Source organism: Oncorhynchus nerka, linkage group LG7 (genome assembly GCF_034236695.1).
Source record: "Oncorhynchus nerka isolate Pitt River linkage group LG7, Oner_Uvic_2.0, whole genome shotgun sequence".
Classification (NCBI taxonomy): Eukaryota; Metazoa; Chordata; class Actinopteri; order Salmoniformes; family Salmonidae; genus Oncorhynchus; species Oncorhynchus nerka.
Genome location: NC_088402.1, coordinates 79,047,854 through 79,070,948, shown reverse-complemented (window position 1 = coordinate 79,070,948; position 23,095 = coordinate 79,047,854). Strand labels below are relative to the sequence as shown.

Genomic DNA, 23,095 nt, shown 5'->3' with positions numbered 1-23,095 from the left:
GGTTTTGTCTGGCATCCCAGGAAATCAAGCGAGAAATCATGTGCAAATCCTGGAGACGGTCATGGTTAATTTATTAACACATTCTTACATGCTGACTAGACTGGGCATGTTGATTTTGTCCATCCACACCAGACGCAATCAGGACACGCAGGTTGAAATATCAAAACGAAGTCTGAACCAACTAGATTAATTTGAGGAAAGGTCATGCACATTTAGCTAGCTAGCTTGCTGTTGTTAGCTAATTTGTCCTGGAATATAAACATTGGGTTGTTATTTTCTGGATCTTTGTAGAATTTTGACCCCTTTTGAGTCACAAAAAAAGCGAGTTCCCTACTCTGACAATTAAATTGACAGATTAAAGGGGAAACCTAGTTAGTTTCTAGTAATCTCTCCTCCTTCAGTCTTCTTCTGTGGACTTTATATGGCAGTTGGCAACTAACTTTAAAAGGTGCATTACCACCACCAACTGGACTTGAATGTGGACCTCAGTTCATCTTTGAATCCCCCACGCGGGTATATGCTCCTAAAACCCAATGAGGAGATGGGAGAGGACGAACTTGCAGCGCACAAATATAAAAAATAGAACCAAGTAATATATTAGTGCCTGGCTACGCAGATGCTAATTGATGCGGGCAAGCAGTTTGGATAAAATTGTAAAACAGAATGTACACATACATGTTATTCAACGCTCGCAGTGTGGTCTGCACGTTAGACAGCTGTGTTGCAAAGGCAGGAAGTAGCTTTGAGCAGAGGTTTGCATTTTCAGTGCAGTTGCACTCATGCGCATTCCCCACCAGAGTATATAACACTTAAAACATGGGAGTCAAAACACGCAACATTTTAGACAGTTTGGGGGTGAACATTTGAGGAATAGAGGCGTTTATTCCTTCCAACTGAATTGACTATCCCCTTTGTTAATAAGGGGGAAAACCAGCAGACCATGGGAAGAGGTTAACGTTGTCCCGGTTTGGATCTGAACAGCTATAACAAGCTGCCAGACTTGATTAGGGAGAGTGTAAATTAATATTTGGGGTGAAAATCAGTTGGAAAAAAAATCTGGGTATATTAGCCATGGGTTAATCATTATATTATGGATATATCGTAAGAGCAGGAAACTTGGTGGGAGTCAGACTTTACGTACGTCGCTGAGCTCTAGCGGCAGGCTCTCCGTGGGCTGTAACGCTGCAGCACTCAGGTACATGTTACTGGGCAGTACTGCATCTAGCTGCTCTGGGGCCAGGGCTGTCTGCTGTTCAGGCTGGTACATGGGGGGCGGCAGGCAGAGATGCAGGGGGCAGCGAGGCTCCTCAGACTGGCCCATGTGGACCGGCCTATCACACAGAACATCTTTTAGCCCCGGACACATGTTAAACAGTACCTGGTTACTGTCCTTGTAGATGTCTTAGTCTTATGGTCAAGGATAAACACGTAATTAAATAAAGTATTAGATTGCATCTTTGTGGAAAACACCATCAGACCGTGACTATTAGATCTAGGATATTAAGTCTATAGGATGTTATTGCATTTCCATAGATGCATATGGCATTAAGAAGTTAAACAGAAACAAACATCTCCCAGTTAGTAACACATAACATGGAGATTATCAGGGTTACTACAATTACCACATACCAATAAACTTAATATAATTACACTATGAATTAGACTTATGCAGCGATTACCAGCGTTACGTCACACAAGCTCACTACAATAACAGTATTTGGGTACTTGTATGAAAAGCGGGAAGGTGCAAATGATTTACAAGGTTGATTGGTTTTGTACAACGATACTCTGTACCTCATTTACAATAGCTTTACTTTGAATTAAATCAGGGTTTATTGATTCTTGGAAAAACATGCTAAATCAACAGCTGAATCACTTGCTACATCAGTCATTATGTTCAGCTTACTCTTGGTGACTATACAGTGCATTCAGAAAGTATTCAGACCCCTTGACTTTTCCACACATTTTGTTACATTACAGCCTTATTCTAAAGTTGATTAAACTACTGTTGTCTCATCAATCTACACACAATACCCCATAGTGACAAAGCGAAAACGGGTTTAGATATTTTAGCAAATTTATTTAAAAAATACAATACAGAAATACTTTATTTACATAAGTGTTCAGACCCTTTGCTATGAGTCTCGAAAATGAGCTCAGGTGCATCCTGTTTCCATTGATCATCCTTGATGTTTCTACAACTTGATTGGAGTCCACCTGTGGTAAATACAATTAACTGGACATGATTTGGAAAGGCACACACCTGTCTATATAACGTCCGACAGTTGACAGTGCATGTCAAGGAAAAAAACCAAGCCATGAGGTCGAAGAAATTGTCCATAGAGCTCCAAGACAGGATTGTGTCGAGGCACAGATCTGGGGAAGGGTACCAAAAAATGTCTGCAGCATTGAAGGTCCACAAGAACACCATGGCCTCAATCATTCTTAATTGGAAGGAGTTTGGAACCACCAAGATATTTTACAGCAGCAGGGACTGAGACTAGTCAGGATCGAGGGAAAGATGAGCAGAGCAAAGTACAGAAAGATCCTTGATGAAAACCTACTCCAGAGTGCTAAGGACCTCAGACTGGGGTGAAGGTTCACCTTCCAACAGGACAACAATCCTAAGTACACAGCCAAGACAACACAGGAGTGACTTCGGGACAAGTCTCTGAATATCCTTGAGTGGCCCAGCCAGAGCCCGGATTTGAATCCAATCGATTGAGGGGAAAAAAACTATTTAATCAATTTTAGAATAAGGCTGTAACGTAATAAAATGTGGAAAAAGTCAAGTGGTATGAATACTTTCTAAATGAGCTGTAAGCAGGTTACGTTTGAAAACAGTGTTGGATGTATGCATCTGCTTGAAATAATGATATTATAATTTGTTAAGGAGAAAAGGAGGTGTTTGTTCCTTCCAACTGAATTAACTATCCCCTTTGCTAGAATGGGGGAAAACCAACAGACCATGGGAAGAGGTTAATGTTGCCCTGGTTTGGATCTGGACAGCTACAACAAGCTGCCAGACTTGATTTAAGGCCACATTTACAATAAGAGGGAGTGTGAAAATGCAGGTGCATCTTCTTCAGTTCAAGCACATGTAAGAATTTGAAGGGCACAAATGTCCAAGAAGTAGCGAGGCTGGCTGGTTAACATGGCAACATCCAAGCTTATGTTGTAGGTTTTGCCACAAAGAGCATTAATAACTTACATAAGTCCATGTAAGTTATTGTACTCGTGCACATTTTAAAATCAACCCATGATGGATCATAGATCACACTATGACGGATACGAGAGATGCAGTGTCGTGTCATTGGGATAAAATGGTTAGAGCAGCGGGTCCCCTCCACGTAGAAGACACACCTCTGGTTGGATCTCACTGTACGGACCTGTAGAGAGAACACACAATAACAGGGCAAAAAATATTAAAATCTTCAAACAAAAACTTCAGCTTCAAGTTGAACACAAAATACATATTGAACAGAGGTTTCACATGCATTTGCTAACAAGTTATTCACGAAATATGGCAAACTATCTGTGCAGTCTGCAGCAAAATATCACACTGTGCCCTCTACTGGCACTGTATTGTACATGGAAGGTCAAGCAGAGTGGTTTAACGGTGCTATAGACAGGTTGGTTATTTAACAACAAAACCGATGCATGCGGAACATTGGGGCAAAACACACAGGGTTGGCTTAGATTGTTAACAAACTATATTTAGTCTCCAAATGTTTATTGAAAACATATATACATTTGCACAATGAGCACCCATCTCTCAAATAAATTGTTAGTAAGTTAGCTAGCATAGAAGTGAAATCAGTCGAAACACCTCAAAACAAAACATCAAATCAAACGTTATGTCACATGCGCTGAATACACGTGTAGACCTTACAGTGAAGTGCTTTACTTACAAGCCCTTAACCAACAATGCATTAAAGAAAATACTTTATAAATAAACACTTTTTTTAAACAATAAAATACCAACTTTAGAAGCTTCTGATAGGCTAATTGACATCATCTGAGTCAATTGGAGGTGTACCTGTGGATGTATTTCAAGGCCTACCTTCAAACTCAGTGCCTCTTTGCTTGACATCATGGAAAAATCAAAATAAATCAGCCAAGACCTCAGAAAAAAAAATTGTAGACCTCCACAAGTCTGGTTCATCCTTGGGAGCAATTTCCAAATGCCTGAAGGCACCATGTTCATCTGTACAAACAATAGTATGCAAGTACAAACACCATGGGACCACGCAGCCATCTTACCGCTCAGGAGAAAGGCGCGTTCTGTGTCCTAGAGATGAACGTACTTTGGTGCGAACAGTGCAAATCAATCGCAGAATAACAGCAAAGGACCTCGTGAAGATGCTGGAGGAAATACTTATTTTCCACCATAATTTGCAAATAAATTCATAAAAAATCCTACAATGTGATTTTCTGGATTTTTTTTCTCATTTTGTCTGTCATAGTTGAAGTGTACCTATGATGAAAATTACAGGACTCTCATCTTTTTAAGTGGGAGAACTTGCACAATTGGTGGCTGACTAAATACTTTTTTGCCCCACTGTATATCCACAGTAAAACGAGTCCTACATCGACATAACCTGAAAAGCCACTCAGCGAGGAAGAAGCCACTGCTCCAAAACCGCCATAAAAAAAAGCCAAACTACGGTTTGCAACTGCACATGGAGACAAAGATCATACATTTTGGAGAAATGTCCTCTGGGATGAACCAAAAATAGAATGGTTTGGCCATAATGACCATCGTTATGTTTGGAGGAAAAAGGGGGAGACTTGCAAGCCGAAGAACACCATCCCAACCATGATGCAAGGGGGTGGCAAAATGGGGCAAAATGGCTTAAGGACAACAAAGTCAAGGTATTGGAATGGCTATCACAAAGCCCTGACCTCAATCCTATAAAAAAACATTGTGGGCAGAACTGAAAAAACGTGTGCGAGCAAGGAGGCCTACAAACCTGACTCAGTTACATCAGGCGGAATGGGCCAAAATTCACCCAACTTATTGTGGGAAGCTTGTGGAAGGCTACCTGAAACATTTGACCCAAATTTAAAGGCAATGCTACCAAATACTAATTGAGTGTATTTAAACTTCTGACCCACTGGGATTGTGATGAAAGAAATAAGAGCTGAAATAAAATCCCTCAATCATTCTTACATTTCACATTCTTAAAATAAAGTGGTGATCCTAACTGACCTAATTAAGGGATTTTTTACTAGGATTAATTGTCAGGAATTGTGAAAAACTGAGTTTAATGTATTTGGCTAAGGTGTATGTAAACTTCCGACTAACTATGTAAGTCAGTGAAAAACAAATTCTTATTTACAGTGACGGCCTACCCCAACCAAACCCGGATGACGCTGGGCCAATTGTGCGCCGCCCTATGGGACTCCCCATCACGGCCGGTTGTGATACAGCCCTTGAGCTACCTAGCTAGCTAGACATCTGATTGAAATATCAGCGACTATTTACCAGTTGTATACTCATTCTCCAAGAGTCAGGGGGGTTTTGTTTGGGGGATGTCTGTTGTCATGGCAGGAGTTGAGGGATGTGAAAAAAATTCCCACTGTCAGCAGCGTCTCTACCATTTGCCACTAAAAGTCTGGTTTGAAGTAGTTTGTTTCACCTCTTGGCCTATGTCATGGTCTACTCGCATAGGTAGGCGAGATTAGAACTCAGATCAAGAAGCCTTCTGAGCATTGATCAACACTGGGAAGGCAATAATATGTGGATAAACGATAATTAAAATAAAAAAGGCGAGTAAATGCCATTTCACAAATGTACATTTTAGTCATTTAGCAGACACTCTTCTCCAGAGTGATGTACAGTAGTGACTGCATACATTTTAGTACTGGTGCCCAGTGGAAATCGAACCCACAACCCTGGCATTGCAAGCGCCATGCTGTACCAACTGAGCTAAACAGGATTATTAAAAAAATAGCGCAAACGCTATTTACCCTCCACTACGTCGCAGGATGGGTCTGGCAAAGCCATTCCTAAACATCAATATCCTGCAAGGCAGAACTGAATCTGCATTTGCCCTGCATTTTAGCTAACAATGTGATGTTTGGAGGCGCCTAATCAGTCAGTTCTGTACCTGCCTGGCTAACACTGAACCCACACCAGCTGTGCACGTGCGCCATCGTGCATACATTTATTTTGTCCCCCTACACCAAACACGATCACAACATGCAGGTTAAAATATAAAAACAAACTGAACCAATTACATTCATTTGGGGACAGGTCGAAAAGCATGACACATTTATGGCAATTTAGCTAGTTAGCTTGCACTTCCTAGCTAATTTGTCCTATTTAGCTAGCTTGCTGTTGCTAGCTAATTTGTCCTGGGATATAAACATTGAGTTGTTATTTGACCTGAAATGCACAAGGTCCTCTAATACGACAATTAATCCACACATAAAACAGTCAACCAAATCGTTTCTAGTCATCTCTCCTCCTTCCAGGCTTTTTCATCTTTGAACTTATATGGTGATTGGCATCTAAACTAATAGTATTACCACCACGACCTGCAACACAGTTCATCTTTCAATCCCCCACATGGGTATAACCAATGAGGAGATGGCACTTGGGTACCTGCTTCTATAAACCAATGAGGAGATGGGAGAGGCAGGACTTGCAGCGCGATCTGCGTCAGAAATAGAAAGGACTTCTATTTTAGTCCTTGGCAACGCAGACGCTCATTGACGCGCACGAGCAGTATGTGTGCAATAATAGGCTCTATGCATTATACCGCCTCCAACGTTCTAATTTACTTCTGACCGGGTTGTTGACTTCCGGAGCGAGTTCTGCTATTGTTTTTATCATTAGCTTACTAGCTATCGTCAATGCATTTATGACTGAAATCGTTCGCAATGACTACGTTTAAATTACAGCCCCGCAAAGGAGGTGCTAATGAACATTGTTCAGTGCCTCTGTGTTCAGTTTCTTCCAAATGTAATGGTATTGTGAGCTTCCATTGTTTCCCGGTCAATGTAGAGCTCAGAAAAAGGTGGTTGGTGGCAGTACGTTTTGACAACTTTACGGTCACCAAACACACAAAGGTGTGTAGAACACATTTTGTCGAAAGTGACTTAGTTGAGGGAAAAATTGGGGGGGGGGGGCAATACCTAAAAAAGGGTGTTGTTCCTACTGTCTTCGCGTGGAACAGGCACATTTAAAAAGAGACCTGGTGTTTGGGAAAGAAGACAGAAACCTCCTGCTCCGACTGAGGGGCATGAAGAACAAGGTGCGCTGCCTATGGACTGTGCCGTCTCTGATGGGGTCCAGACCCATGATTACTGTGCAGTCCCTGAACCCGCAGCCCTGGACAAGAGAAATTGAGGAGCTTCGAGCCAAGCTGGAGAAACTGACCACCCAACGCGGCTTTGGTCTACAGCGATTTGCTGGTTCTGACGAATATACGTTTTTACACGGTACAGTAATGGTTTATTATTATCCAGCATTACTATTGTTTATTATTTACTATTAATTATTAGTATTATTATCCCAAAGTCCATCTTACCTTTAAGTACATGTTCATTGTTATTTGAAACTAGGCTAGCATATCTTAGCCTAAGTAGGCACATTGAATGTATATTGTCTTTATATTAGTTTTCAGTTAACCCCCAAAAATGCTCCCAGGTCGTTACTTCAAATAAGATTTGGTTCTTCGTGCACTTTCCATGTTAAATAACAGAACATTTAAAACAAATTCACTGCTGTGTTGATAGCTGCTGTGAATTACAGTACGAATTGCAGTAACAAGAAACGAGGCTACAATAGCAGCTAGGTCATGTCTAGTGCTTAGAGAAGATGGGCAATAACAGTAATGAGCTTTTTTGGTATTCAAATACTCTGGGTCCATCTTTAGATTTGCAAGCTACACCCACCTGATGGCCTTCTGGCACTTGATTGAGCGGGCAGCAGAGACCAAGTTTATAAGAGTCACAAGCACCAATTCATCTGAAACAAGTGTTACTCGAAGAAAACCGGTAAGGGACAACTTCATTAAATACTTGAGTATATTATTTGTTCTTACTGTAATTGTTAAACATGATTTACTTTTTGTTATGGACCGAATATAAGGACTATTGTACTAAAATGGGTTTCTTTAAGTTCAGACACTGCCATCAATCGACGAGTTCTTCTTGTTTATCTGTCGCATCAATCGACGAGTTCTTCTTGTTTATCTGTCGCTGGGTCTGAAGCAGAAGGATTTAGCCCATCGGTTCAGCATCCACCAATTGACAGTGAGCCGGATTATCATCTCTTGGGCCAACTTCCTCTACTGTCTGCTTGGATGAGCACGGATATGGATCCCCAAGAAAACCGTAAAAGCCCACCTGCCACCTGAGTTCAAGGACTATCCAGACACCCAGATAGTGATCGACTGCACTGAACTCCGCTGCCAGACACCATCTTCACTACTACTGCAGAGTGAGGTGTTTTCTTCCTACAAGTCACACTGTACCTTTAAGGGCATGTTGGGAATGTCACCACATGGAGCTGTCACTTTTGTGTCATCGTTGTATGCTGAATCTATGAGTGACGAGGAGATCTTCAAGCAGTCTGGAATTATTTCCTTACTCACTCCTGACATGGCCATTATGGTGGATAAGGGATTTCTCGTAGATTACATTGTTCCGTGCAAGGTCTACCGGCCAGCCTTTCTGTCAAGACGCACACAGATGCCAGCGCATGAGGTTAGGGAGACCCAATCCATTGCCAGGCTGAGAGTGCATGTTGAAAGAATGATCCCCAGAGTAAAGGAGCACAAGCTGTTTGACACAGTCATCCCCCTGACCATCTCAGGCAGCATCAACCAATTATTTGCAGTGGCGTGCCTGTTGGTCAACTATCAAAACGGACCTTTGGTCAGAGCATGGGCCAAGCCAGTGTAAATGTACGTGTTTATATTATAGCAGAAAAATAATAATTTGTTTATCTATGACATGTAATCAATCATTTGTGTTGTTGTGAATATCAGTTTGTGTGGAGCTTGTATTGGCTTTAATTAGGCAATGAGTAACAGGGGTGGGGGGAAGAAATCAGGTAAACACAGAATAACCAGAATGCAAGATTGAATACGATGTTGAAGATGTGTAATTGATTAACTGAACTGTTGAACATTTTTTAAACAAATCTATTCTACTGTAGATTTCTTCACAAGAACATCAATACTTATTTTTCATAAAACCACTCAATTTGGCACCCATGCATGGGATCTATTCAGGTGCGAGAGACACTTCTGCAAGTAGTGGTAAAAATAAATGGTCAACCTTCTCTCTTATAGTTTTTGAAACCTGTAGATCTTAATATATCCTTTCAACTAGGATGTCCTCCTGTGCACAGCTGACAAAGTCACACCAGCTACAACCTGTGAGAAGGATTTGACCTTGCACCTGCCAGTAGTAAGCATAAGATCTCAACTTCAGCTCTCCATTCTGTATCTTCAGGTAAGGGCAGTCAACATAACTTGGTACATTTGGGCACTTGACCTCTAAGAGTCCAAAGTGTGGTCTTACACTGGGATCAAATATGATTCCATCTGGAGAGGATCCTAACCACGGAGCATTTGGGTGCACTACGAAGCCACACGGAAAGAAATTAACATTCTTCAGTGTGCAGTACTCCTGTACAGCCACTGGCTCCATGGCTAGCCCCCTCTTCATCTCCATGGTCTGCATACACATAACACTTCCTGCAACACAGGAGCAGTGGCTTTGAACCACTATCACTGGTACAGAGTGCTTTAACACCATCTCTGAAGATAAGTGTGATGAAAGACTGAAGTGAGAATGAATAACATTAAAAATATAGTAGTGTCTATTCTTCTTAACTAAGGGCTCATTTAACTATACAGGAATACATTGTGTTTCAGTAACAAAACTACCAAACACTGCATCAACAGATCTTTAGTGCTGCTTTTGATACCATCGATCACCACATTATTTTGGAGAGATTGGAAACCCAAATTGGTCTACATGGACAAGTTCTGGCCTGGTTTAGATCTTATCTGTCGGAAAGATATCAGTTTGTCTCTGTGGATGGTTTGTCCTCTGACAAATCAACTGTAAATTCCGGTGTTCCTCAAGGTTCCGTTTTAGGACCACAATTGTTTTCAATATATATTTTACCTCTTGGGGATGTAATTCGAAAACATAATGTTAACTTTTACTGCTATGCGGATGACACACAGCTGTACATTGCAATGAAACATAGTGAAGCCCCAAAATTGCCCTCGCTAGAAGCCTGTGTTTCATACATAAGGAAGTGGATGGCTGCAAACTTTCTACTTTTAAACTCGGAAGAAACAGAGATGCTTGTTCTAGGTCCCAAGAAACAAAGAGATCTTCTGTTGAATCTGACAATTAATCTTGATGGCGTTACTCTGGACCCTGATCTCTCTTTTGACCAACATATCAAGACTGTTTCAAGGACAGCTTTTTTCCATCTACGTAACATTGCAAAAATCAGAAGCTTTCTGTCCAGAAATGATGCAGAAAAATGAATCCATGATTGTTACTTCTAGGTTAGACTACTGCAATGCTCTACTTTCAGGCTACCCGGATAAAGCACTAAATAAACTTCAGTTAGTGCTAAATACGGCTGCTAGAATCCGGACTGAAAAATGTGATCATATTACTCCAGTGCTAGCCTCCCTACACTGGCTTCCTGTTAAGGCAAGGGCTGATTTCAAGGTTTTACTGCTAACCTACAAAGCATTACATGGGCTTGTTCCTACCCATCTTTCTGATTTGGTCCTGCCGTACATACCTACATGTACGCTACAGTCACAAGACGCAGGCCTCCTAATTGTCCCTAGAATTTCTAAGCAAACAGCTGGAGGCAGGGCTTTCTCCTATAGAGCTCCATTTTATTGGAATGGTCTGCCTACCCATGTGAGAGACGCAGACTCGGCCTCAACCTTTAAGTCTTTACTGAAGACTCAGCTCTTCAGTGGGTCCTATGATTGAGTGTAGTCTGGCCCAGGAGTGTGAAGGTGAACGGAAAGACTCTGGAGCAACGAACCGCCCTTGCTGTCTCTGCCTGGCCGGTTCCCCTCTCTCCAATGGGATTCTCTGCCTCTAACCCTATTACAGGGGCTGAAATCACTGGCTTACTGGTGCTCTTTCATGCTGTCCCTAGGAGGGGTGAGTCATTTGAGTGGGTTGAGTCACTGACGTGATCTTCCTGTCTGGGTTGGCGCCCCCCCTTGGGTTGTGCCGTGGCGGAGATCTTTGTGGGCTATACTCTGCCTTGTCTGAGGATGGTAAGTTGGTGGTTGAAGATATCCCTCTAGTGGTGTGGGGGCTGTGCTTTGGCAAAGTGGGTGGGGTTATATCCTTCCTGTTTGCCCTGTCTGGGGGTATCATCGGATGGGGCCACAGTGTCTCCTGACCCCTCCTGTCTCAGCCTCCAGTATTTATGCTGCAGTAGTTTGTGTCTGGGGGCTAGGGTTAGTTTGTTATATCTGGAGTACTTCACCTGTCTTATCCGGTGTCCTATGTGAATTTAAGTATGCTCTCTCTAATTCTCTCTTTCTTTCTCTCGGAGGACCTGAGCCCTAGGACCATGCCTCAGGACTACCTGGCATGATGACTCCTTGCTGTCCCCAGTCCACCTGGCCGTGCTGCTGCTCCAGTTTCAACTGTTCTGCCTGCGGCTATGGAACCCTGACCTGTTCACCGGATGTGCTACCTGTCCCAGACCTGCTGTTTTCAACTCTCTAGAGACAGCAGGAGCGGTAGAGATAATCTTAATGATCGGCTATGAAAAGCCAACTGACATTTACTCCTGTTGCATCCTCGACAACTACTGTGATTATTATTATTTGACCATGCTGGTCATTTATGAACAATAGAACATCTTGGCCATGTTCTGTTATCTCCACCCGGCACAGCCAGAAGAGGACTGGACACCCCTCATAGCCTAGTTCCTCTCTAGGTTTCTTCCTAGGTTTTGGCCTTTCTAGGGAGTTTTTCCTCGCCACAGTGCTTCTACACCTGCATTGCTTGCTGTTTGGGGTTTTAGGCTGGGTTTCTGTACAGCACTTTGATATATTAGCTGATGTAAGAAGGGCTATATAAATACATTTGATTTACCAAATAACCTGTTAAATGGGCAATTCTAAATTGGAATTGGGACTCATCATTAAAATCGATCTACTGATAAGATTAAACGTTGACACCGTCTCCAACACATTTTGACCATGATGACAGTGTCTCACAGGAGATGTTTAACAAGGTCCCTAGAAGCTATCTATAACCTTTCCCTACTCTCATGCTGTGCAGCTTCTCACTCTTCCTCATGGACCTGTGGCAGGCAGCCCTCACGGTGATCTCCCCTGTCAATGTATCTTTGTTAGATACTGTGTAGAAGACATGAATAACAATTATTTTAAGCTAGTAAATGTAGTTAGCAAGCATAACTTAACCAAGCTAACGAAAATATACACATTCTCAGGTAGATTGTCAAACTTACGTCATTTTACCAAGTAACTAGCTAGCTACAGTTAATAGTTAAATTAGCTAGTGTAAGGAAGTGCTATTTCTTATGCAAATGACCAGCTTACTGCTATTACATTGCTATAACTGAGACAACGTATTTTCACAGTGAAACATGTTAGGTCCCATACAGGATAGCTTCCACACCCGCACACACACATACACACACTAACTGCCGAGGACACACAGATAAGACATACACCCACACATTGGGAGGAAGAGACACAGCCTTGACTTGCAGACACAAGCACACACACACAATCTCCTTCCTAGCCGAACATTGTGTGACTGAGAACGGCACGACGAGACCCGGAGGAACGACGGACGGCTCAACAGGACCAATCCAAGAAGACAACACCTCAACTGTGGCCAACCAAAAGACCGGGACTTCCAGACTCAACCCACTTTCTGTACTGTACATAACATGCTTGCAATCTGTTATCGGGGCTTCTTTCTGCTGGTTCCTTGTGAGCCAAATGAATGAGCCCGTATACGTTGTACCAGATATCTTTACTCTGAATAAACTGTCGCTTGTCATACAATTTACCACCTTGTCTGAATCGATCCTTGACCGACTCACCCTATCTACATATCCCATTATCAACAGAAACTTGGTAGCAGAGTGATGGTTAACTAACGACCCAGTCCAGAGTGGTTGATGTGGGTGTGAGGGGGCGAGTTGGTGGAAGGACGGTTCGCGGAGGACAGGTGAAGACATTCGGGGGAGGACAACAATTCTGCTCAACTCGGTAAACTGATCACAAGGTTGACCATAAACAAGGTAAGCAAAACCTGTTAAATCAAACTTTGCATATTGTCGCATAGTCTATCCAAATTTGATCAGTATTACCGGGTGTGAGTATGAATTCTTGTTTAAATTTATATGCATAAATGACATGAGAATGACAGTGAAGTAAACATATGTGGTCGTAATTCTATTCAATAAGTCCTGCTGTGACAGGTCCGACTGAGATCGGTAAGGGATAGAATTATAATTCTATTCAATAAGTTCTGCTGTGACAGGTCCGACTGAGATCGGTAAGGGATAGAATTAATAAGTGATAATTCTATTCAATAAGTCCTGCTGTGACAGGTCCGACTGAGATCGGTAAGGGATAGAATTAATAAGTGATAATTCTATTCAATAAGTCCTGCTGTGACAGGTCCGACAGATCGGTAAGGGATAGAATTATGATTCTATTCAATAAGTCCTGCTGTGACAGGTCCGACTGAGATCGGTAAGGGATATAATTAATAAGTGATAAGTCTATTCAATAAGTCCGGCTGAGACCGGTCCGACTGAGATCGGTAAGGAATAGACTTAAATTGTGCTGTGATAAGTGTAACCATTCAATAAGTCCGGCTGAGACCGGTCCGACAGAGATCGGTAAGGAATAGGTTCGGGGTGTTCGAGAATTCTCAAATGTATGTGCATAAGTGTTAAGTGTCTACTGAATGATAAATTGAACGAATGCTTAGAAAATGTTTTAGATGTGTCGACTATATCGAGTGAATGTTTAAACGATGTTTTAGTTGTGTTGCCATATAATCTATTGGTTGCGCATTCCACAACGCCGTGTAAATTAAACAACGCATATAAAATTCTGAGTGTGCGAGGGAGCAGCTCTGAGATAAGGCAGAGTACGTGGCTCCAGGAATTCATCACGGGTATTTACCAGTGACGGGCTAAGTATACTCAGATAGTCTGAATATATATTTCAATTGGTCAAAATATACATATATATTTACTAAAACATACAATACATGACAAATGGTGACCCCGACGTGATCTGATAAAAGGACATCGCTGGACATTGGTGTGCCAGCCGATTGGCCAGTACTGTCGTCGGACGGTGTGTCTCACAAATCCTGACCGGTCAACTAAAAAGGGTAAGCAGACACCTGTTGTGAAAAACTAAAGTTCTGCACATTGGAGTTATCCAAATTTAGTTTTGTGAGACACCTGTTTGATGTAAGTTACCAAATTTAAACTATTATGATGTGTGAGATTGGAAAATAGTTGAGAAAGTAATATCTCCATTGGCAACTGCAATTTTATTATTGATCAACCATACTTAATGGTGCATTGTGTATGGGATGTACTAGTATGCCTGGCTGGTAGGTGGTAACAGAGAACACTTACTACATGTATGAATGGTGGGTAACGGGTGACCACCAAAGCTTGAATGGATAGTCTGGGACTACATGTATGATTCATTCTAGTTGATTATAAAAGTGTGACTGGATAGTCTGGGACTACATGTATGAGTGGTGGGTAACGAGTGATCACCAAAGTGCGAATAGAAAGCCATATGATGCGAACGTGATGTACTAGGCAGGGCCAAGTGTGAATGACGGATATTTAAATTGATTACTCGGACTTGAGACCGATTTAGCCTTTGGGAAAGGGTCTCTCTAAGGTCCAAACAAAGCATAGGTGTGTGTGAAGTACATTGGGTAGTGAAGTCGGCGCACTAACTACCAAGTTTGAGTGAGACATTAAGTTGTACTAGAAACATGATCCGGTTGACACGTTAGTCATATGGAGTGATTGTATTTTTTATTTTGTACATTTGGTATTGAAGTAAAGGTGATAATCCGGGGGACACTAGACTTCTTAATACCCTAGGGGACCCACAGTGCATAATTGAGTTCTTACTTTAGACCTAATTGGGGGCCGATTTAGCCGTAGGGAAAGGGTACCACTTGGGTTTTAGTAAAGGCATAGGTTGTTGACAGTATTGTAGTGTACATAAAATGTCGTTGGAAATAGAAAAGGTGTTGAAAATGCTGAAGTCCACTCTAGAATTAAATGAAGGCAGAGAGGGCAAGGAGTGGAAGAGACGGGGTGAGAAGCTGTACAGAGAATGGACAGAAGGCGGGGCCATTGCATCTCCTACTGGTCTGCTTGCTGGGGAGAATAAAGATTTGTGTGTGTATGGTGTAAATTGAAGTTTACTGGCGTAAATGAAGATTTGTGAGACTCAAATCGTGTGCATGAAATACGCTTGATATTCAGTCGGGGACTAATATCGGTATGAATGAGGTCGGGGACCAAGCGAGTGTGGTACATTAGGTATTTCAGTTGGAGCTGGTACCGGTGAGAATGTTGAAAAAGTCGCAGGCTTGCTGATGAGAGTTATATCATAGAATATTGAGGGGGTGTGCATGACTGTTGGAAAAGGTGTTAAACTCTATTAACGTAAAATTCTGTGTGTAGATTTATATTATGAGGTTTGAACTATACTAATATTGTAGAATTACATAATCAACATCTGAACATACTTACGTTAAACATTAATTGAGCCACTGAGTAATAGATAAGATATACACTAGGTACGGGGCGACGGGTGTGGTCGATGTAAGACGGGAGTGGTGTTCTATCCAAGTGCTGAGAAATAAGGTAGATTTATTTTGTTCTTTTAATTAATTTACACAAGTACTTCCCGGTTATTGATTTTGGTTTGATTGTTCAGATAACACCACTGAAATTAAACAGGAGGTTAAGGTATACTAACATTAGAATCTGTTTTCATTATGGGGAACAATGAAAGGCCCGCAGAGGGGATTGCAGGCTGATGTTTTTATGTTAAAGGGACAGTGCACGTTTATCACAGTTGTGTGTGTGTCTAATGGCTGGGTATTCAAGACAGATCGGGGAAAAGGCAGGCGGAGGGGCCCTCCCCCGCACTGCAGAGACCTTGAAGGTTGGAGAGAAGAGAGGAGAGGTTTTGGAAGGGGAGCCAGGACAGGCAAAGATAGCAGTTGCTGAGTGGAGACAGGGGGGAGAGTTGGACATGTGGAAAATGAAAGGGGCGCTCCTACATGATAATGTCAGAACAGAAGGATAATATACTAATCTTACCTAAGTCATTATTTAGAGTAGGTAAGGTTGTTACCTGGGCAGAGCCAGGTATCAAAAGGGGGATGGGTAAATTGTGGTCTAGGATAGGATGGGGCCTATTGGATAAGAAACTAATAATTTTAAAATAATGTAGCTAACAAATGGGCATAGAAGTTAAAGATATAATCAGATAAAACATATGAGAAATTGTTTGTTAACCAAGCCTGTATGTCCAGGATTTTATGCATTACAGGTGAACTACAGGTGAAGTCACTCAATCCAGTCCCAGAGGCTTGGGGACCATACCAAAGACTCCTGGTGACAGCTAGCTGAAAGAGCTACCCAGATTCATATCGCACGGCGGGAGGGTAAGACACATTGTCCCTGTCGAACAATAAACAGTGTTCGGGAGGAGAACTGGAATTAACAGAATTCCGGGGGCCATCTCTCAAATGAAGTAACCCTCCCTGTCCTGTCACCCCTGTTTTTGTTCATAGAAGTGAAGATGTGTCTGGCTCTTGCTAAGTGATGTGTTCTTGGGGAAAGGGTGGGGCTTCAAATGGAAGCTGTTCGTCTGAGCTGTCTTATCGTGGGTGACATATTCCTGATACAGCACGTCCTACTTGAGTATGCGGAGAGTGGTAATTTGACCCATGGTTTAGACGATGAGGATTTTGTTCCAAAATAAGCATAAGAGATCCCTAGATCTGGGTAGACAGGAAGTTAGAGTAGAGATTACATGATAAACGACTTCGGATTGGAGAAGAGGGTATCCTTATAGCATAGGGGATCCCACAAAGGTGGATAGGTTTTCCATGATATGGGAAAACCTGGGAGCACTGTTGAACTTTGTAAAGGTGATGAAATCCTACTAACCATCAAAACTATTAAGCTCTCTGATGCAGGCACTTACACCCTCGGACTACAAAGGACGAGGACAGACATGATGGGTGTGTTTTCTATTAAGGTGCTGCCAAAACCAGAGGTCCCAGACGAACCAGGGCCAGACACACTCCTCTACCACCCCTGGACCGAACCTGCCACCTACCACCACTGTGTTAAAAATACCATTCAGGTAATTAATGTTAGAGACTATTCAGCTATTGATCAATTAGGCACTGAGACTGGTTTTGATGGTAGGGACAATTTGTGGCTGTCTTATATGAGGTACACAGCTAAAACCCTGAGAAGAAAGGACTGCATTATTTGTAGTCATGCTAGACCTGTTCTGGCTACACACCCATTTGCTGTAGGAGAAGGAGAGGGGTGGTTGTGTATTCTGAGAAGTTTTTACCAGGTTAAGCCCAATTCAACCCTCTGTTCCTCTTTGAGCCTTGTGTTTCCTGCAGTACCTCCTCATCGGGCCTCTTGGGGTGTTGAGGCATATGGGGGCAATTACAGTTGCATCACGGGTACAGGTAATGGCATTGATTATGGGAGATTGCCTGAAGCTGATTGCAGTAGTAACATAACCATTAATTCCACTTGGCCAGTTACAGGCCTAAACCAAACTAGTGGTCTGGCTGATGTGTGGTGGATGTGTGGAGCCAAAAGAGTGCTGAGACCCATTCTTAGAGGAGAATGGCAAGGTACGTGTGGTCTGACCAGTTTGATAATTCCACTGACCATTGTTGATGTTACTGCTGAACAGCTGTTGGGTTCTGTATCCAGGGGACCTGAAAACATTCCATCCCATGGGAGACATAGACGTAGTGCTCCATGGACAGAGGATGTAGTTGACATACACACTAACCTGTTGGGAGTGCCAGTGGGGGTTCCTCATGAGTTTCAGGCCTTGGGTAGGAATGATGGACTCTGGCACTTACTACCTATTATGGGTCCAGCCATAGTGGATGCTAGACAGACTGCATGGATTAATTATATCTACTATAATCAACAGCGTTTTGTGAATTACTCCCGTGATGCACTCACTGGTATGTCTGAACAGCTTGAGGCCACATCTGGGGTTTCCAGACAGAATAGACTTGCCTTGGATATGCTTCTTGCCAGTCAGGGGGGCGTCTGCAAGATGTTCGGTAAACAATGTTGCACGTATATTCCTAATAATACCAGTCCAGATGGTAGTATATCTAAGGCCCTTAATGGGCGTGATGCACTATCTGCTAAGATGAGGACCATGGCGGGGGTGGAGGAGTCTGACTGTTCAAATGAGTTGGGAGCCTGGTTAGGTAAGTACACTGGTATGGTGGTTACTGGATTTCTGACCCTAATTCTTGTATTATTTGTTATTGATGTGATGTGCTGCTTGCATCATACCGTGTTTTAAGAAGTCTGTTACAGATGTGGTGAATGCTTCAGGCATGATGCCTTTGCTTGATGCTCCAGTTGGAGATGCTGATACTGAAGCATGCTTTCAGGGGAGGATGGGACTGACTGAGGATGACACATGGTATGCTGTGGGTGAGGTAGTAGAATACATTTTACACCACCACAGTTCCTTGTTATACATTTTATGATAGGTTTTCTTTCCAGTATGTTTGTTCTCCCTGTTGTGAAGGTTTAGAGTCCCTGGGTGGCAAGGAGCCCACCTGGTACAGGATAGGAGTAGCTGAGAGGACCAGATGGTTTATAATAATTCTTTACTCTGTTTTCCATGACCAAAGTTTTATCCTACATCTTACATGTCAATAAACAATAAAGTCTTATCCTGTTTTTGTCAACAGGGGGAGACATAAGCATATATCACTTGATTTTTATTTTTTCTTGGTTGATTTTTATTTTCTGTAAAAAAAATATTAAAAAATAAATAAATAATAATAATTATATTTTATTAATAATAAACTTTTTAGTATTTTCTTGAAATGCTATTAACATATTACTATGTTGGGACTGCTGAAATAAAGGATAATGAGTGACACCCTAGCGGGTGTCAAAAGGGGGACTTAAATTGCACACCATTTTCTTTTGTTCTGTTTTTGAATGAGCTGTTGTTCTCTTTTGACATGAGGGTTGTAAGTTCCTAGGTGGCTGGTAGCCAATCTAGTACATAGTGGGATCGAATGGAGGACATGAAGGTATTTTAAACTTTGTAACTGTTATATGATTCATTGCTGAATTTTTGTTCACACCCTTGGGGGATCCTGTATTTTACATTATAGCCATTACCATATATATGATTGAATATTATCTGCTGTTGCCTTGTGTGGATGTATGTATGTGTTATGCAACATAGCTGACTTGAAACATTGTTCAAAGTTTCAAGGCCATGGGCCTTTCTCATGATGGAAAAGTAGCATGAAGACAGGAACTGTTCAATGAGTTGGGAGGGGGATCCCGTTGCTTTTACTGCTTTTTGAGCTTCTCCATTCTATGTCGTGCCTCTTCTGAATTGGGAAGAAGGGGCATGTGGACCATTCCGCCTGACTTGCCTAGTTTATGTCACATCTCTTAGGAGATGTGAAGAGAGGGAATCACAAAACTTTTCCTTCTGGGAAAAGTTTTCTTTTTGTGTCTGGATCTAGTTAGGTTGTGTCACGTCTCTGGGGAGACGTGAAGAGAGGGATTTGTAAGGAAGTGCTATTTCTTATGCAAATGACCAGCTTACTGCTATTACATTGCTATAACTGAGACAACGTATTTTCACAGTGAAACATGTTAGGTCCCATACAGGATAGCTTCCACACCCACACACACACAGCACACACACATACACACACTAACTGCCGAGGACACACAGATAAGACATACACCCACACATTGGGAGGAAGAGACACAGCCTTGACTTGCAGACACAAGCACACACACACAATCTCCTTCCTAGCCGAACATTGTGTGACTGAGAACGGCACGACGAGACCCGGAGGAACGACGGACGGCTCAACAGGACCAATCCAAGAAGACAACACCTCAACTGTGGCCAACCAAAAGACCGGGACTTCCAGACTCAACCCACTTTCTGTACTGTACATAACATGCTTGCAATCTGTTATCGGGGCTTCTTTCTGCTGGTTCCTTGTGAGCCAAATGAATGAGCCCGTATACGTTGTACCAGATATCTTTACTCTGAATAAACTGTCGCTTGTCATACAATTTACCACCTTGTCTGAATCGATCCTTGACCGACTCACCCTATCTACATATCCCATTATCAACACTAGCTAATGATTGTAGCTAGCTAACGTTATATCACTGACTTGGTACTCACCTTCATAGTTGTCTATGTAGCTTCCTATATACATATTGCCCACTGAGGAAGTACAGTTCCCGCTCAGCCCAGTCAAAACTGTTCGCTGCTCTGGCCCCCCAATGGTGGAACAAACTCCCTCACGACGCCAGGACAGCGGAGTCAATCACCACCTTCCGGAGACACCTGAAACCCCACCTCTTTAAGGAATACCTAGGATAGGATAAAGTAATCCTTCTCACCCCCCCCCCCCTTAAAAGATTTAGATGCACTATTGTAAAGTGGCTGCTCCACTGGATGTCATAAGGTGAACGCACCAATTTGTAAGTCGCTCTGGATAAGAGCGTCTGCTAAATGACTTAAATGTAAATGATAGTGAACCCATTTTCATTCTTGCTAGCTGGAGTCTGAGGCTGATGTAACAATTCAATGTACATCATTAATATTAATATGAGGCAAATCCTGAAGACACCTAGTAAAAAACTGCGACATAGTGGTAGTAACGTTATATCGTCGATAACAACTAGACTGACCGGAAATTGCCAAACGGATAGGAAGTGTGTTTAGAACGTTCGATCATGGAATGTGCATAAGGGCTATTGAATAACATAGATTTCTACATTTATTTTGCAGCGCACGCGACGCGAGCGGTGTAGTCAGGGTGAGGGGACAGCATAAATGTATGCACGATGGCGCATGTGCACAGCCGGTTTGGGTTTGGTGTATGTGGCAGTGTGGGTAGAATGAGCGAGCTTGCCTGGCAGCCAGTGCGCAAAACACGTGAGAAAATGAAACTGTCGTCTGCCTGGAAATGTATTCGTAAAACCAATACATTTCTAATATTTTTCGGATTAGCATATTTGATAATTTTCTATTCTCTCATTTGAATTCAACTTGAGAAAATGTCTGATTTAAGGTATTCTATTACTTGAATTTCAGAGTGCCAAATCCAAGTACTTTAAGAACCTCAAGCACTTTGTGCGAACCCTGTACATTGATAAAAGTTCAAATCATAAAGTTACTGGTCCCCTCCCCATGTCAAACTCCTGGATTCAGGAGCCGGGTTTATTAAGAGGATAGGGTGTTTCACCCTAACACTCATTTTAATACACCAACGGTAACGTAATATTCCCTTACTGAATTTAAATAAGTACCGCCTTGTAACCAATCAGAGAAGGCATGTTTGCAGAGGGGCGTGGTTAATATAGCTATACTGCGGGAGTTGTCATGTCATTGCTGCTGTGAACCACATCACGAGATACCAAATTGGAGATGTATAATAAAATGCCATTTAAAATGTGGTTCTAGTTGCTTTATGCATCACCAGATTTTCTTGAAAATGTATTTAACTGCATCCAAGTTTCTTGACATTGGCGGTTCAAAGAGCTGTCAGTCAAGGCAAGCACAAGAATATAAGCTCCCCGCCCACTCAGGGTCATGGCTAGTTACCAAAGCCACAAAGTCATAAACCCTTCCTATTTCTACAAATTCTATTCAAACGTGATTTTAAAACTAACCTTAACTACACTGCTAACCTTATTGCTAACTACCTTAATTTATGGTTAGGCCTGAGGAAAAAAATGTACTTAAATTGAGCATTTCTATCCGTACATTTTTTTTAAAAATGGCTGCTATGTTTGTACCTCAAAGTGCTATTTTACATGGGAATCAGAATGACTGTTCCGGACCTTAATGAGGGATCCTGCATAAACCCAATCACGTGCAACATGGAACAGGCCCGCCTCTTTTTTTTAGCCGAAAATTCAGCGAACTGTAGCTTTTTTGTTGTCTTGCTAGCCAGCTAGCTTTTAGTAGCCATGTTTGTTTAGCGTTCGTTAGCCTCGATGTAGCAAAATAGTTATGTATTCGCTGTCAATGTACAGTTGCCCTCTGATGTAACCAAAATATGTAATGGACAAGAAAAGTACTTTTTTAAAAGCATTTTTGTTGATACAACGAAGAGTTTACCTTGTCGTTACCTAACCAGTTATCGAAAGCAACTGCGCCTTTTTCCCCCGCACACCCTGAGTTGAGAAGATACCCGCCCCATTTGAGTTTTGATTGGTGTAGACTTGTGGGTGTGACATACACGATTGTTTGAAAGACCTCTCTGTCAAGTTAGAGAACCCACATCTGCGCTAGCGGAGATATTCAATGCATCTAGCCTAAGAACATCCACCACACCCCCTCGGACCATATTGCCTAAATATACTAAACATTAGGAACGTATTCCTAATATTGAGTTGCACCCCCCTCAGTGTAATGTCTGTAAAACCACGTTTGTTGCATGATAAGATACACAAGAACATTTAGAAAGGGGTTTTTCTTCAAACATTTATTGACATGGGATTATATCAAACACATTTTTAAAAAATAACCGTGTTCACAACAAAACAATGCAGACTTTTAGATACATTTTAAACAAAAGATAGCCCAAACATTCCTATTCCAGACCTGAGTTTGTGGTACCACGACAACATTAACAAGAGCAGGTACAAACTGATACAACTTTTGTAAAAGTTTATGAAGTAGTTGAATAGCAGTGACTTTGCACTTGGTTGCATGTCTTCCTTCTATTTTCATAT

At 42.1% G+C, this 23,095-nt stretch overlaps 2 long non-coding RNA genes across 2 annotated transcripts; one reads left to right on the top strand and one right to left on the bottom strand.

Moving 5' to 3' along the window:
- Window positions 1-2,059: 2,059 nt before the first annotated feature.
- On the bottom strand, window positions 2,060-22,552 carry LOC135572576 (uncharacterized). Its single transcript, XR_010464417.1, has 2 exons — window positions 22,479-22,552; window positions 2,060-3,389 (listed from the first exon to the last, which is right to left on the bottom strand). It is a non-coding gene; the product is annotated as an uncharacterized LOC135572576 (long non-coding RNA).
- On the top strand, window positions 12,678-20,420 carry LOC135572577 (uncharacterized). The gene is made up of 2 exons (XR_010464418.1): window positions 12,678-16,734; window positions 16,864-20,420. It is a non-coding gene; the product is annotated as an uncharacterized LOC135572577 (long non-coding RNA).
- Window positions 22,553-23,095: the final 543 nt, after the last annotated feature.